The sequence below is a fragment of the Lycium barbarum genome, chromosome 12, assembly GCF_019175385.1.
Source record: "Lycium barbarum isolate Lr01 chromosome 12, ASM1917538v2, whole genome shotgun sequence".
Taxonomy (NCBI): domain Eukaryota; kingdom Viridiplantae; phylum Streptophyta; class Magnoliopsida; order Solanales; family Solanaceae; genus Lycium; species Lycium barbarum.
The window spans coordinates 27,212,445-27,224,677 of NC_083348.1; the positions used below are offsets into that span (position 1 = coordinate 27,212,445).

At 36.9% G+C, this 12,233-nt stretch overlaps 1 long non-coding RNA gene across 1 annotated transcript; it reads left to right on the top strand.

Annotated features, from left to right (window-relative positions):
• The first annotated feature begins 3,591 nt into the window (after positions 1–3,591).
• LOC132621990 (uncharacterized) lies at positions 3,592–6,632 on the top strand. Its single transcript, XR_009575782.1, has 3 exons — positions 3,592–3,856; positions 4,186–4,238; positions 4,887–6,632. It is a non-coding gene; the product is annotated as an uncharacterized LOC132621990 (long non-coding RNA).
• The last annotated feature ends 5,601 nt before the right edge of the window (positions 6,633–12,233 follow it).

The following is a 12,233-nucleotide window of genomic DNA, read 5'->3' on the forward strand; positions in this document are numbered from 1 at the left end:
GAAGTGAGAGGTGCAGAAAGGAGGACAATAAGACTATGGTAATAAGAATGAGATAAGACTGATCAACAAAACAAAAAGGAATGATAAGTGATGAATGTCCAGTATGTGTGATAGAAAATGAAGAATATGTTAAGGGCAGAGAAGGAAAAGTAAAAGAGAGGTTAATAACAAGAATGTTCACCAATAATAAGTAACCCGATGGGTTAAATACAAGAGAAAACCATACCTTATGGATACCCTGACACTAAGTAAGAATGTTATTTGATATTATAGGATGGTTGAGGTTTTGGAGTGTACAATAAGTAACATGTGATTAATTCGATTACGATGCGAGATAATGAGATTATTTGGTGAGTAAAATACCTTATGCATAAGGAAGAGAGTGACTCTATACCTATACAACATCCCTCCAAGGGATTTCAGGAGGACCATCTCCTATTTTGATATGTCTTTAGTTTATAGCGCGCTAGTCGTCTTGGCTCGAGTTTGGAGGTTCATTTTCAAGGTTACGAGATGTTGGACATGTTTAACCCTCGTATACAAATGACTAAGTTTAAGTACTACAAGTATCAAAAGGATCAGAGGTTAAACGAATCAACGCCGGAAGAAAGTCGAGAACTGTACAACTTGACGGGCAGATTGACGAGTCGTCAACATGGTCGATGGTCCGTCAACCTTTCACCGTCAATTCACCTTGAGAATCAGGGGCTGCTGTAACTTGACACCTGCAAATTGATGGCCGTCAACAGTGTTGATGCCAACGTCAACAGTGTTAACGCCAACGTCAACAATGTTAACGAACCGTCAATATTGAGGTGGTGGGAGTTTTAGGGGAGTTAATATATTTATATATCACAAGTTCTCCTTTATTTTTCATATCCATAGATGGAAATTTCAGAGGAAAGTTTGTGGACTATCCAGTAAAGGAAACATGGATTGGTCATCAGCTATATTGATGAAAATGACTAATGCTTAAGACGATCTATGGGTCTCAGTGAAATTGTAGAAAGAAGCGTTATAACAATGACATATGCCCTATGGTTTAATGGTTGTAGAAATCAAACGATGATAAGGGAATTAGCCTTCGACATATGAGGCAATGTGACAGGCCCGTAAGGATGAAATAATAAAAGGTATGGGTCGTTCGATGAAAGAGGGGTAGGAAGTCCCTAGATGGTAGTTTATAAAAATAAGGTAGATTGCGGAAAAGAATTGAAGGATGGGCATATGATAGGAGAGAGGTATTAACATCAATATGACGATAGATGTGGTACAGGGAAGATTACCTACATGAGTGTTAATTAGATAGGTGGATACAAGTATTTACCACGAAAGAGTGCTCTTAAAAGGTTCGCCGCGGGACATGAGTAACATAGGATTAAAACTCCTTAAGATGATACCTCATATGAGTATTATGGCTTTTGTTCAGGCATACGATAAGCGAAAATAGGCACCCGAAGAGGATTCTGAGCATAAGAAGAGGTTTCCTAACTTTTACGTACCCTCGAGAGGCTAAGATATGAAATGATATCGATATGTAACAGAAGATTTACATATTTAATTTAGTAATGGGGGTATAGAGGCGATGACTATAAGATAAATATTATAGGAAGAAATAAATGATAATGAGTTCAAGTATCAAGGAAAGTCATACCAGGAGAGTGATTCACTTGTATTTCTTGGAAGAATACTCAAAAGATGCCAAAGGAGTAATTAAAAAATAGTTAATGTACTATATACCTAAGCAAATTCAGAATGACGATGGATTTCGATTAACAACTCACAAGAAACACGCGTTACTGAACAAGCTCTATGAAGAGTGTAAAAAGATATAACTACGTAGGTAGAAAAATGGAATCAAAGTGAGCAATGAATGAGTACCTCAGAAGAAACAGGGACCGTGAAAATGGGATTTGTCTAAAGGAAAATGGGACGTACTCAAGACGAGCAAAGATATAAGAAAGATAAGAGAGGAAGGATAGCAGTAGAGAGTCATCAGTACAAAAAGGAACTCGCTTTCGATTATTTAAAGGAAGTGTTATAGTTAATCCATGTCAGAAGACAAGAATAGCAACTCTAAGGAGAATGTACGCCCCCGACTATACTATCAAAATAAAGAATGGAAGTAGACCTATAAGGATTATAAAAGGTAATATGAGTAGCCAGTATGCGATAGTAAGCTTACCCGAAAGAAAGGGAAGAGAAGAGAGGAGAACTCAACTCAGACCTCAAGTACAGGTGAATATAGTACGATGCAGTTAATTATGGGGATAGCTAAGTTATAGTTATTAAATGATGTCAGGTGGAGAATGGTATTAAGTTACAGCATGATAAATGAGTTCTAGCTAGAATTTATGCGTTATGAGGATACCATAATCAATATACTTATGTCGTATCGATCGATGACCTCCTGAGCAAAATGACGATGAGATTCATAGATGGTTTATGTCTTCATAGAAGAATTAAGTACCCCGTGAATGTGTTACAGAGGATTCCGCATAATAATAGGCGAAGACGGAAAAGGGAGAATAAATTAGTAGGAGTAATGGAAGGGATGATCAACGTAATGATATGAGTCATAGTACCAGAGGAAGGAAGAATTATTAGAATAAGACGATAAAGACCCGCGAGAGGATTAAGACTAGCTATAGGGAACCATAGCGAAAGAGGGTTCAGACACCTATGATAAGAATGTTCAACCTTGAGAATGAATTTAAAACGTGGAAATTAGCTCAGTCGAATGGAAGATATTCCCCAAAGAATGAATGGTCACAATCGTCTAAGATGATAGTGGCATATCCTTAACATTCAAGGACGAATGTTCCTAAGGGGGGGGGGGGGGGGGGGGGGGGGGAAATGTTACATCTTGGAAAATTTTGCAACCTTGCGACGTAAGCAAGCTGGTATGATGTTACATCCTGTATTTTTGTACATTAAATTTTTTGTAAGTTAATCGACATAAGCTCGAAGGAAAATATTATTTTGTGGTTATAGGTATTATGCTATACTTAACAAGCGATAAGTAAGTGTCATGAAGGTTCGACGTTAAGAAAATCGAATAGTATAGCTTTCATCAATATTATACCGGTACCTTCGGGCAATAGTTCGAACCGCTTGCACCGGAGAATTTTGGTCATATTCGAGTATGCAAATAAAGAGATAGGTGTATAAAAGGATGAGGTCCTGAAATAATTTAAGGACTTAACAAGTGTGCCGATAGCGATTGAAAATAATATTTCGTAGGAGCCAAAGGAGGGTACGGAGTAGTGTTATACCACATGACCATGATAATGAGTAATGAGATCTGTTGAAAATGATTTTTTTATTTTAATGAATTGAGACCAAGAAATTAATCATGTGTGTAATTGGTTGAATATTGAATTGTAGTGGAGAAAAATAATCAAATAAGTTAATGTATAAAGTGATGAATGGCATCACCTTTCCATGTGTCATCATGTGAGAAAACATTAAGTTTACTATGCATTAGGTTGTATAGGTGGAATCTTATGGTATATGATTAAGTGGTGGGTCCCATGTCTTTTAATAAGAGTACTACATATTGAGAATTCATTTTAGATAGTACCATATCTTTCTATGCATTTGCTGAAACGTCATTATATTGGCAGCAACTATCTCTTAGTAACAACAAGGTGATATTGGGCTAGCAACTTGATGCAACGTCACTTACTAATTATGGAAGCTATGTGATTCATTTTTTTGTAAGATAACAACGTGATTTACATCTCGGAAGGTTCATATGGATCGTGAAATCCTTCTCTTCCTCCTTGTTGTTGATTTGGAAAGTTACTGCAAGATTTGAGCAGGTTGGAATTGGTGTTGTTGTAGGTGATTTGAGGTAACATTTCCTTCCTTTTTCATGTAATTGAATGTACCTAAGTCATAGCTAGGTTGTTAGAAGCAAAGTATGGGAGTTGTGGCGGGAATCGTATAAGTTGTTGTTGTTGTGCGGATTGATTTGGAGTGTATCCTTGAGTTGTTGTGGCTGGAATTATTGAAATATAACTTGTGTTTGTTTTTGTTGATGCTGTGATTCTTGATGTTGAGTTGAGGAAGTGATAAAAATAGGGGAGATGCTTTCCGATTCTTTATAGAAATAAGTTATAATTTGATATACATCGTATACTAGTGTTCTCTAAGTTGATGGGCATATTATCCTTGTTATAGGTTGAAGTGATAATTGAGGCGAGTTTGTTGTTGGTTTCTATTGATGACACGAGGTATGTTAAGGCTATCCTTTTTATTCTTTTGTCATGAATCATATGAGAAGAACGAAACGAACGAACGTTATCCATAATGATTCCATTCTTAGAATGCTAGAAATCTTATATTTCCTTGGACTCCTGATGATATTATTACTTCATGTTTATGATTTTTGAATAGATCTCAAGGTCCTTGATCCAGTAAAGGTAAGATATGTTGTTGATGTTAGTCCCATAACAATATTCAGAGGTTACCGACTTTACGTCACTCTGAAAGGCTTAGATGTCACCTTTATGAGTAAGTCATGCATTGTATATATACGTATACATTTATTTTACCACACCGAGCCGCGCTATAGTCGGCCGGGTATGACACCTATTTTGCACACCACTGCAGTTGGATACAAATAACACCGAGCCTATAGTATATGGCCGGGTATGATATTATGTTATATGTCTATGATTTTTGAAAGAAAGCATACATGTCATACGCCCTCAGAGGCACTTCCAGTATAACTCACAGATATATTAAGACATATAGATTGACTCTCATGTCTCAGATTCCTTTCATAATTCTCATGTATATGTTGTCTTCATGGCTTACATACTCGGTACGTTATTCGTACTGACTCCCCTATTGTTGGGGGCTGAGTTTCATGCCCGCAGGTCCTGAGATACAAGTTGGTGATCCATCTATTAGGATGTCAGCTCAGCGGATGCGGGTGATGCACTCCATTTGTTCCGGAGGTGCCAGAAGTCAGCATGGTCTCATGTATATCTAGATATGTATGCACGTATGTATGGGTATAACAGGGCCCTATCCCAGCCATGTTATGTTATGTTTTCCAGTAGAGGCTTGTAGGCAGTCAGGTACAGTCAGATGATGTCCAGACTTGAGATTTCATATGTCATCACAGGTGCTTATGATAGCCTTGTCGGCTTATACAGTATGTCCATCATGTTCATACAGATGAGTCTTTCAGATTAGTTGGTACGTGCATGTACCTTATGAGTTTATTGAGAGTCATATGATGGCCCTCTCGGCCCACCTATATTTATGTTGGCGTCACAGATACATGTCAGATGATGCTTGACTAGTACAGTCAGGTGCCCATGTTGGCCCTTTAGCTTTGTTCGTGACAGTTTGTTAGTAGTTAGCTTTGATTCTACACAGAGTTTGTTTAACTAAATACAAATGATGCGCTTAAATTTAGTTCTTATAGAATGTTTCCATGTCCAGCTGGCTTCTTGTAAGCAAACAATCTAAGTGTGCAATGGTTGGTTCTTCCTCGGTTTCCCTTTTAGTCGTTGAAGTTTGGTTTTAACTTTACTCATGTGTCTTTGTTCTGGAAATTGAATCGAGGTGAATAAGCAGCCAAATATTAGTTTTGCCCAGTGCACTTTACTTGTTCATTAAGTGTTATAGGTTGTTATAGATCGGAACCTTCATTGAAGTCCTTAAAAAAGGAACTATCATGCTTTAGATAAGTTAGCTTATACTTACTATGTTGAGAATAACACATGCCTTGGCTAGTTTTTTCTTTTCTATTTTGACGAGATGATTTAAATGATTTAGTTAAGCGCGTTCTTATGCTTCATTTCTGGGCGAGTTTAATTGGTGCGAGAAGATGTTTTCTTTGTTTTAACCTTGGCTGAAAAGGGCCTCGACTAAGCCCTTAACTTTGCAGAATTTTCTTTCTTTTTTGTTTGTTAACTCTCTGTTTTGGGAAATCCATTGGCTTTGAGTCATTTCTGTTTTAAATACCAGCAGTGCGTATCTAGCGTTTAAAAATATGTTATGAGTTGAATGTTTATGTCTTTGTGTATAATTCGCCAGTAAAATATCTAACTTAGGTTTTGTTTGATTCCTTTTTTAAAAGTATATTGGTAGGTGTGTGTACGAACTATTTTGAGAATACATACTAATCATATTAACATTAATAGATCACTAATCCTTACCTTCTTGTTTTTTTTTTTGGCATACGAACTTCCAAATGAGTCCATTGGACTTCAACCATTCTTGTGTCGGGCCAGGCCCAACAAAAATGTTAGAATTTTCATCGAGTCAGCCTGATCGCAAGGGCCAGCAGCCCAATAACATTCACAACAGCAGAGGAATGGAGAAGACGAGAATGGAAGCAAAGCCCCAATTAGTCAACTCTATCCTTACCTTTATTTCATTTCTTTATGTGTTTGTGCTTGTAAAAAATTACTAACTGTTTTACTTTGTTTTATTTTTTCTTAATATAGATGAATCCTGAAAGCAGAGTATGTACTATTTGTAGTCGCAAAAGTGCAAAAAAAATTTTTTTACAGAAACCTCAACAGAGCTAAATGATTTTCAATAAGGCAAGCAATTTCTAGAATTTAATATGGCATGTATGAATCTTTGAAGTTTAGATTTTTATATAAGTTCAAGTGATATCAGACGTTTTATATAAAGTTCAATTGAACCTCCAAGTATATTTTCCTTTAAATAATAGATGCATTCTGTCAAAATTGAGGTCCAAATTTATTTCAAAATCTAGAACTTTTTAAAATAACTTAAAGACCTCTTGTGTCTTTCGAGTTATAAACGAGTGAATCCATTAACGGATTGAGAAGTTGAGTTATACTTATAATTCAAAGTCTTAATAAACCGTACATATTTTGAAGAGATTCATTCCTTCATAATTGTCTACATTATAGAGTTAATTCATTAATTGAATTAAAGATATGATTGAAACAGTATTTTCAAATGTAAAACACCTTTAAAAGCTCATTTTTCAAATAAAATACATTTTCTTTTTCTAATTAATTAGCCATGAATATGCCTCTTTCAAACTTTAAACATATGAATCTTAAGCACATTTTTACAAACAAGTTATACAAATTTTTATGCATAAAATGTTAGATGTGTAGGTACACTGCATTGGGTGGATCCTTAATACCGAGGTGCTTAAAACCTTCCTCGGGGGATCACCAGAACCCTTTCCCGTTCTCTTGATTTTATTTAAAGGTTTTCAAAAATTAACCTTTAAATTGGTTTCCTAATTCCCATTCAATAAATTAGGTGGTGACTCTTTTTGTTCACGACAAAGAGCAGAAGCTTTTATATGCGAGCATAGAGGCGGACTGTAATAGGATTAAAACCCATGGACGGATTATTAACAAGATTCCACTCTACAATCCTATGGTTTTCAAGAAAACGCTTCTCAAGGATTGAAATTTAGATTTTTGGGATTCTTCTCCAAAGTTATATTCTTGTTTAGGTTCTTTGGAGTGATTAGGGTATGTAAGGCTAGCTCTCTATGTGGGGAAATGTTAATGTTCTTCCCCGCACCATGTTCTTTCATGATTGCTATGAACTCGCATTAGAAATAGAGTTATGCCCTAGTTTCCTGAAAAGCTTTGGAGCTTCTAGAGTTTAAACGATATAGCTTTGTCGTTCGTTCATTCATGTAATTCTGAACGTCGTGAACTCAGTACGTAATCTATGTATACTCATGTTTGATATTCCATGAGTCTCTAATATGAACCACGAAATGTCTAGAAACAGTTAATACTCTAAATTCCATGAACTGTCTATGATTCCATGTCTAATGATAGAACTGCTCAGAATTCATGTTAGTACTACAATATGATTCCCATGTTTAGAATATGAATTATGAAATGATGAACACGTCTATTTGGTCCCTAGGCCACATATTATGCATGCTTATACTTGGGTCTGAGGCCACAGTTATATATACGTATAATTGGGCTAGAGACCACAGTTAATGAACATAGATGAACATGTGATTTCCCCCATATTCAGCAAAGGGTGGTTGTGATTATGATCCTCATGTTTAGTTTTAGTTATCCTTATGTTTCAGTTTTAGTTCAGCTTTTAGTATTCAGATAAATTTTGCATTTATGATTTGGGTTGTCCTTTCCCCAGGAACCTTAGAGCTATTTCACTCTTTCATTTAATTATACATACGAGTGCTATTCCACATTACTTACGTCCCTTTTGCGGGAGGCTTGCATATGATGCATGTACTGATTTACAAGATAACTGAACTGGTCGATAGGATTTCTCTCGTATCAGCTATTGGTGAGCCCCACTTCATCTGGGGTGTTATCTTTATTTCATGCTCATGTCATGTTAGGTAGTAAAGGTATGCCCGGGGCCATGTCCCTATAAATAGTTTAGTACTCAGACTTATGTTCAGAAGATTTATAGATTGATTTAGTATGTCGTGTTTAGGTATTCAGTCATGTTTGGCCATGTCGTCTGCATGGTCATGTTTTCAGACTATTTTCGCATTTATACTTTCAGACTATATTTTTAGTATTATGATTATTATTATTAAGTTCATGTTTTATTCAGATTCTTAATATTTAAAGCATGTTTTAAATCATATTCCCCATATAGTACATGTTTCATGTTGAGAAAGCAAGTCATGTGGTTCGCTCGGTCACATGCAGTCAGGCACCGAGTGTCGTGTTACATCCAGGCCCAAGTTCGAGTTGTCATGCCCCAAACTTGAATGGGATGGACTATGCTTTATATGCAACTACTATGAACTTGTACTAATGGTATGAAGTAACTTATGCGATAATTGAACAATGAAAAAGTAAATATGGTCAATGGCTCATGACATGAAACTGAATACAAATGAACCCATATGTACTGTCTATGAAGCCTCTATGAACACTTACTACTGAACGACTGATACAAATGCCTGGACAGTGCCCCGAGCTACCCAAATCCTCTAACTTCAATGAGATCCCTAGATCTGATTTAGTTTCGGAGTGAGATGAATCTTACAATGTATAGAAAGATTATACCGAGTACCTAAGGTAGACATGAAACAAATATATATATATATATATATATATATATATATATATATAATCAATTGAAGCTTATAGAACATACAACTCAAATGTAATCAAATAGATACAACTGAAAGCTCTGAAACATCTATAGGAACACTTACTGAACTTAAATCTCTCTGAATCTTTTTTTAGAGTCTTTTGGTTGATGTTTTTGGGTCGCAATGTGGAGCGACATTTTGGGTATTCACTAAGCACTTGGGATTATATACTTTGATTACTGTTTCTTGACTTCTTTTCTTTTATCTGATCTTCAGAATACATAAACCATATGAACACATAACAAATAACCTGAGAGTATACTTACTTGTCTCTGACTCCTATCAAATTAATAATACTGAAATAAACTATCGGGCATCATATAGGGCTCCTGTGTAGATGCATAGCCCCGAAGGCAAGTGAATAGCCCGAAAGTAAGGGCTTAGCCACAAAGTCAACTGTATATCTGTATAGCCTCTAACGCAACTGTATATTTGAATATCCCCAAAGGAAACTTTATATTTGAATAGGCTAGAAGGAAACTGTATAGCCTGAAGGCAGCTGTATATCTCGATAGCCCCGAAAGAAACTGTATATCTTAATAGCCTCGAAGGCAACTTATATATAGCAACGCTAAATGGATGTATACACCCGACAAGGGATAGTAATAACATAAGAAGGATGAGACTACATGGACATGAGAACTCTATGATATAAGCTTCTTTTATACGCTCATTCAAATCTTTATTATTATGGATTCATGCCATCAAAAGGAAGGGAATAGCCTTTAAATACTTAGTCCACGTGGCTGACTCTTTTCCGATTACTAACATAATCAGGAAGAAGTCTTACAAATGATTTAATTACTTAGACGATAATGTAACTTGCAAATTGTTCCACCTCCCGTTTTCGTCGAAAGAAAGTCTTTGGCTTGTTGGTGGTTTATACCCTAGGTATGGAGATCCGTACCCGGGTTTTCGATATATTACGTGCCTTACCTCATGTGTACCAAAGTATAAGTGTGCGTTCTTTACAATACGATAGGATTAAAAGCTAAACGAACTGAATCATCGCGAGCGAGAACGACTCAGGAACTGGCAAGAAACCAGTCCCCTTTGATGGACCATCGACATGTTGACGGTGGTGTTAATCCACGCTATCGACACACCACTGTCTCTGAATCTCAGGTTGCAAATGGACGGTGCAAGTCGACGGACCGTCGACCCGCCCGTCAAACCGCCCCGCTGGAACCTTCTTAATCCATCTATATATAATTAGTCCCACTTTATTCCTCATTTTCTCACTTCCAAACTAGATAAAACCCTTAAATATTTCCTCTCAACATATTCCATCATATTGGAGGAGTTTTAGTAAGATCCGAACCCGTAAAACCCGAGCTAGTGAAGAAGAAGGTTGCTCCTAGGGTTTCATTGAAGTTGTGGAGCTTAGAAGTTTTATTTGGAGTTGATTCTTGGTATTCTAGTCCCTTCAAGGTATGTATATGATTATTCTTTTCATTAATGAGTTGATTATCAAGAGTTTTGGTGGTTTTAAGTAAAGGGAATATGGTTATGAAGATTGTAAGTTGAATAAGGGTTAAGGTGAGACTAAGGGTTGTTTTGAGAGAGGATTTGAAGTAGAATAGATTATATTTTGATATGTAAGAATCGATATTGTTATTGTTGATGTTTTCGTTGATGTTTGAGTTGAATTGGGAGTTAAAGGATTATTAAGTTTACACAGGAGATGTTGCCCAAATTGCGTAAAGTTGTACACTAGATTAAGGTTGGTATATGAGTACGTTCTAGTATAAAATTTGGTACTTTGTCTTGTGTGTAGCATTTCCAGGCTCGGGATAGTAGTATAGCTAGCTTTAAAAGAGAATAAGGTATCTTAAGGCTGTCCCTTTTATTCTTTTGGCATGATCCTTATTATCTGAACGAACATAGTAAGCGAATAAGTTCCAATGACTCTACTCTTAGATGGTGCAGGATTCATCGTATCCTTGATTTCCTATGTTCTATGTCTATGGCTTCCAGAGATCTTATGTTTCCCAGAGTAGTCTAGAGTATACTTTTCAGGGGTCCTTCATGCATTTATATATATATATATATGTATAGTTATTTTCTTACACCGTGCCTATATGGCCGGGCAGCACCACTACGGTGGGCGGCTTATGGATGATGATGTATGTTTACACCATGCCTACATGGCCGGGCAGCACCACTAGTGAGTGGCTTATGATATCGTCTCAGACGCGGCATTATATGAGATATGGATCGGGTTGTACGTTCCACAGCACTATCAGTTATATTATGACCCATGCATATCATACGCCCTTAGAGGTAGTTCCAGTTATACAAAGTTACGTATATCTTCTCAGATGCTAGCTACAGATGCATTCAGATATTGAGATTAGATTTCATGTTTAAGATGTCTCTCATGACTTCTATGTACTTGTTACTCTTTTGCCTTACATACTCAGTACATTGTTCGTACTGACTCCCTCATTGCTTGGGGGGCTGCGTTTATGCCCGCAGGTAAATATAGACAGTCAGACGGTCCAGCTCAGTAAGACCTCCATTCAGCTATGGTCAGCGCACTCCACTTTGTTCGGAGTCGCAGTTCATTTTGGTATGCCTTTTTTAGATGTATATATATGGGCATGGCGGGGCCATGTCCCGACCGTTTTACAGCTTTGCACTCTTTAGAGGTCTGTAGATAGTTGGGTATAGTTAGATGTGATGTAGCCTTGTCAGCTCAAATTCTTTTGTGTACAGCATGTATATCAGCCTAGTTGGCTTGCACCTTTATTTTAGTATTTTGCATATATATAGTTGGATATGAGTTAGATATGGGTCACCCTGTTGTTATGTGATAGTTAAGCAAGTGTAGGGGTGTCTGGTCATTAGGGGTCAGGCACTCGTCATGACTCATCGGCTTAGGTCATGACAGAAGTGGCATTAGAGCAGTTCCGTCCTAGGGTTGTCTACAGACCGTGTCTAGTAGAGTCTTGTTTATAGGTGTGTTGTGCACCACACTTATAAGCAAAAGGCTACAGGACATTTAGGATGTTGCCATTTCTTCTATTCTAGATCATGCGATAGAGCGGTGAGATAGTAATTCCCTTTCGAATGATTTGTTCTGATTTCAGCAATGCCCCGAAAGGAATCT